At 33.0% G+C, this 5,721-nt stretch overlaps 1 long non-coding RNA gene across 1 annotated transcript; it reads right to left on the reverse strand.

Moving 5' to 3' along the window:
* Positions 1-328: 328 nt before the first annotated feature.
* Positions 329-3,554, reverse strand: LOC137246327 (uncharacterized). The gene is made up of 6 exons (XR_010951446.1): positions 3,159-3,554; positions 2,984-3,105; positions 2,779-2,913; positions 2,333-2,549; positions 1,971-2,255; positions 329-1,916 (listed from the first exon to the last, which is right to left on the reverse strand). It is a non-coding gene; the product is annotated as an uncharacterized lncRNA (long non-coding RNA).
* Between the last annotated feature and the right edge of the window lie 2,167 nt (positions 3,555-5,721).

Here is a 5,721-nt window from a genome sequence, read left to right on the forward strand (position 1 = left end):
CTATGACAATCAACAAAGCACAAGGCCAGACGATGAGTGTTGTGGGCATTGATCTGACTGTGAGTTGCTTTTCTCATGGCCAGCTTTACGTGGCGCCCTCACGTGTTAGTGAAGCAGACAAATTAATCGTCTATGTCCCTAACACTTCCACATCAGACGTTGTTTATAAGCATGCATTATAAAACAATTCTTTTTTTTAAATAAGCATTAAAAATGTTAAATTTTGTATTACAAGTTAACTCTCCACACATACACATACATTCACACTGAAGAGCTTGGAATAATTTTGTTTTATGTGTGCTAAGTATGTAAGCATTCACTTTTTCATATTTCATATTTTCTTTATTCAGTCTATGATTTACAATAATCTTACAGACTAGACTATCAAAAATGTCTTATATATAAGTAGAAAGTGTTAACAAATTTACATAATATAGAGAACTAGCAGACCCGGCAGACGTTGTTCTGCCCTAAATTTGGTCTACCTGCATATATTTTATTTATTTATTTAAATATAGTAATCTTTGAAATACAATGTTTCTTACAGACTACATAACGAATTAAATGTATTTACAAAATAATTGTTTAAGTTAAAAATTCATTTAATTGTAATTTGAATTTATATTTTCCAATTGAGAAATCTATATTCAAAGAATTCGAGAACAAGTTAAACTCTCGTAAGGTTCTGATGAGAGGGGCATAATATGCATAGTTAGTCCTCACGCATTCAATAAAAACAGATCGTTATTTCTTAGGTTCCTCTGTGGAACTAAGAAGTTAATTCGTTGTAAAAGAGTCGGAGCGTCTACTATGCCTTGAATAATGTCAAACACAAAGCTAAGCGAAAGCAAGATTCTTCTGTTATCCAACGTCTTCAGGTTAATAAGGAGACATCTAGCATAGCACTTTTATAACAATCATAATGATATATATGGCTATGTATGCGCATAAGTTATTCTATAACAGTTTTATATAATTCGCCTTAATGTATGCAACAATTAAAAATTAGAAAGTCGTAAAAAGCTATCAAAATGAATTCTTTTAAAATTATTCACTCAACAAAAAAGTATTATTTTTTCCAACCTAATTTGTAAAAACTAACAATTTTAAAAATGTGTACGTAGTTTTTTTTTTTGTCAAACTCAACGATTTTGCAAGCGAAATAAACATGTATGTATCGATATATATAAAAAAACTTTCTTTTATTCTCTGGTATATCACCAGGATCTGTAAGTATTTTCTGTTTTATATTTTGAATGTGTATGTATATCCATATATGTATTTAAGTTACGGCTTATAACTTTTAACCGATTGAAGCAATATTTACTGATTTTATTGCATGCTTTAGCGGTAAGCTTAGACAAAAGAACTGAAAATAAGGTATGGTAATAGAAATGTGGGGGAAGAGTGAAGAAAATACCGAAAAGAGGTTGAGCGCGAGATAAGAAGAATGGGATCGCCAGAAAAAGGCACAGAGTAAAGTAAGTGGGATGGACCAAGCAATAAAAGGGGAGGAGGGATAATGTGGGAAAATAAATATTGTTTTATATAAACGGAGCCTGCACATGGTTTCGTGATTTAGGCTAGCAGAAAAGTTTTAAAATTTGTTAAGCTAAAGACCCAATATATCGATATTTAAAAAAAAATAAGGGCCACTTTAATATAAATACGCATCCCGAACAATGTCGGGTACCCTGCTAGTAATAGGATAAAAATGTTCAAATTTACATAACAAAAGTAGTTGTATTTAATAGTACTTTTATTCGTTGACGCCTTTTCTTGCTGAATAAGTGTTTACAAAATTCATTATGGATATTGGCTTCCTAAAATAGCAGCACTCGTTCTTTAAATATTTCCCATTGGGCATAGAGCATATGTTCCCTTGATGGGTACATAATATTAAAATCAATTTTTATCTAAAATTTAAACATTTATTAGTAAAGATTTTGAAAATTTTTGGACGATTTTACCAAATCAGGAGAATTCGAATCCATAACTTTCGTCCATGACTGCAAAAATTCATTTCTTTTCATTTTCATTCTTCCACTTGTCACAGATTTTGGTCCAGTCAGCACAATATCTTTTCAACGAGGTTTTTAAGCCCATAACTATAGATTCGTCAATTTCCAAATCTTCCATAATTGTTTCTTCAGATTCTGTTTGTTGCTTAGAGTTGGATGGCCCACTTTCGCGTGTTTCGCATACAACTTTCCCCCTGGGTTATTTCTTCCCTTTCGCGGTATGAAATAGTAATCCTATAGAAAGTTTTGGTTTAGTGTGTAATAATAAAATTAAGAAGTTTCGGTAAAAATTAAACTAAAAATAAACAAACCTCAGAATTCCTTTCGGTAGGAAAAATTGTGCAAATTTCATTTACCAAAGTTGAAGAATCATTGGCTTTAAGCGTAATATTGTTGACAACAGTTTCTTCAACAATTATGTTGATAATTTCATCTCTCAAGAGACTTTTTAGGGTATTCTTCTCTTTGCAATATTAAATTATATTGATTCCTTTAGATGTCTGCGTCATTAAATCAGTTACATATATCCTAAATAAATATTTAAAAAGTTGTTTCAATAAAAATAAAAATTATAAATAACAATGACGGCAAACAAAAAAGTGGTATATATATTTAAACAGGCCTATCTACCGACATGTATTTCGACGTATAAAGTCGGAATCTGGGTAGATGTGTGTGGTAGATGGAATGAGGGTAAATGAGTCTGGTCAAATGTCCAGGCGAATTTTGTGTCTGGGTGTGATTAGTAAGTTCTAACCTTATTAAGAAGTCGTGGACACAATGGCGAGCTTATTGATGATACGCATGCAGATTTACTCTGACCACGTGCGCAGCCTTTGAACCAGTCATGTATTTTCGATGGCACCGACATTGTTTCGTCTTCAATTTCAAACTTAAAAAATATGCCATAATTATTGTTTCATTCATTTGTACATCAGTTTCACAAATATTGTTGTATTTACCTTTTGCTTTCTCCAAGCAAATAAACTTTCACGAAACTAGATGCGTACTTCAAAATGAGGGACTTCTACCTTCAAATCCTCGTTTCGAACATATTGCAGGCATCTATGCGAGATTTGTGCAGCTAAAAAAATATTTATTACATTCGAGTCTTCATGTGTCAGCAAATAGGAATACCTTTCAAGTTCTCAAAAATACATTCCAGATTGAAATCCTTCAGAAAAGTTTTAAGATTTACATCATCTTCGATATTTGAACTTTCATCATCAGCTGTATTTAATCCGCTAAAAACTGAACTTCCTGAAGTTTCCATTGCCCATGAAGATCGGTTTGTGCTTTTTTCAGAGGTACTCGTTGCTCCGTCATTATGAAAACACAATCGCTACCTAAATTTTCTTCACTAGTAGCATTATTTGAATAAACACTATAGTTTTCCATTTTCTATTTACGTACTTAGATTAGGATGCGCAATAACTAAAAAAATGTCACAAAAAGAAAACGACTGCACAAAGTAAATTAAACTTATTTAGTACCTGGGCGACCGAGCTTTGCTCGGCAATGTTTCGTTGTGCTGACAACGTTTCTCGAGTATCTTCATGCGCCGAATAATTATTTTCTAACATTTTTTTAGTTATACACTGTGAAAGTCTCACAATTTTATTACATTCCAAAAACTTGTAAATTTCACGAATGCCAACTATCAGTTAGTTTAATTAAATGTCAACTTACTTCCCTAAGCGCCATCTGTTGGTAAGTAGTTAAATGATTAGATGTCGTTTTCAAATTGAACATATGCCTCTAGTGGTAGCAAATTACCATGGTGAGATATCTTTTTGCCATAGTGAGAAATCTTTCTAATAGTAAGCTGTGAGAAATTGCAATTATTCATTTCATATTTGCCAAACATATGCATTTAAATATAGTTTGCTAGAATTTGCCACGGTGCCTTGATATTGCATTTCAATTTTATTAGCATGTGTGAAATTAAGAAAAGTAAGTTGAATCATGTGAATGAATTTTTTACGAAGATTTTTCACTTTAATGATCTCCTTTAAAGCTTTAATAGAATATGAGTAAGTAGAGTACTATTTCGTCTAACTACCCCAATCCTAAATGGCAACCCTACTCAAAAATGTCCCTATTGTAATGCGTAGTGAAATACCTTTCGTTTGGTACCCATATCGGCATATATCATGCAATTTTTTTTTAATTTTGAATAGTTGGCAACCCTACTCAAAAATGTCCTTATTGTAATGCGGAGTGAAATACCTTTCGTTTGATACCATATCGACATACCTCTTTTTTTCGAATAGGTGGCAACCCTACCTTTCGTTTGGTACCCATATCGGCATATCTCATGCAATTTTTTTTAATTTTGAATAGTTGGCAACGCTAAATGGCAACCCTGCTCAAAAATGTCCCTATTGTAATGCGGATTGAAATACCTTCCGTTTGATACCATATCGACATACCTCTTTTATTTTTTTTATTTCGAATAGGTGGCAACCCTACTCAAAAATCTCCCTGTTGTAATGCGGAGTGAAATACCTTTCGTTTGATACCCATATCGGCATATCTCATCAATTTTTTTTTAATTTCGAATAGGTGGCAACCTTGTGAAACATTCTGAGTGGCAACACCTAGGTAGAAATTCTTATAGAATTATCTCTGTGCCAAATTTCATTTAAATCGGTTTAGCCGTTCCCAAGATAGTTCGGCTATACAAACAAACAAGAATTGCTCGTTTACACATTTCCAAAATCCAAACCCAACTGAGATGCGAGATAGTTTTAAGCTCTATCGTTCATAGTTTGATATTGTAGCGTTCTTAAAATTAAGAACGCGGTATAAATTCAAGAACGTATAGACGATATTTAAGAATGGGTATTCTCAAAATAAGATTGTATGTTTTATAAACAAGAATTTTGTTCTTAATAGTAGAACTGAGGTCTTATATTAATAATTCTCCCTTAATTTAAGAACATTTTGGTCGCTTATTAAGACCGTTTCCTACCGCAACAGAATAGTCTTAAATTAAGCCCAAAAGGCTTAAATTTAGACAGCCATTTTTCTCAGAGTGTAAAATGAACGAGGACAAACAAATATTTTGTTATACTTTTTCAAAAGAAAATTTCCTTGTACTTGTTTCTTTATATAAGTATGTGTTTGCACAGCTGAATTGTGTTATCAAATTGATATGTGTGCAATAGCCGTATTTTTAATGAATAAATACAGAAAAGTACAAGGGGCAGACTTAATTTGTTTTATTTGCTATGCTAATACATATGCTCTATTGTATAATACCAGAAAACCATAGTTGCGAGCACTGCACTAATTTCTGAGCAACAACACTGCTCGAACTTACGTGGCCCAATAAATCGAAACAGAAGGCAAGTTTTGCTGGTTTTCTTAAAAAGGTGGATTCCAATTCAGAATGGTGTTCTGGGCAAAACTACTACAGATCCAAATCCCAGATTCGCAGCGGTTTCGGGGTATTTTTTCAGACGCTGTTGTACTGTACCCCTCTTTTATCATTACCTTAAGATACGCTTACACGGTCACCGATAAACCTGAAAATAGCAATCGGCCGATGAGATTGGCCGGGCTGGTGCAAAAATTGCAACCGATTATCGGCCGGCAGCTTTTTTTATGACATTTTACTTTTTCGCAAAAATACAATTGCTTTCATGTGCTTATCCCATAAAAGGCGCCAGTTTTGCACACAATTAATTCGTCTTTC

Source organism: Eurosta solidaginis, chromosome 3 (assembly GCF_040869045.1).
Source record: "Eurosta solidaginis isolate ZX-2024a chromosome 3, ASM4086904v1, whole genome shotgun sequence".
Taxonomy (NCBI): domain Eukaryota; kingdom Metazoa; phylum Arthropoda; class Insecta; order Diptera; family Tephritidae; genus Eurosta; species Eurosta solidaginis.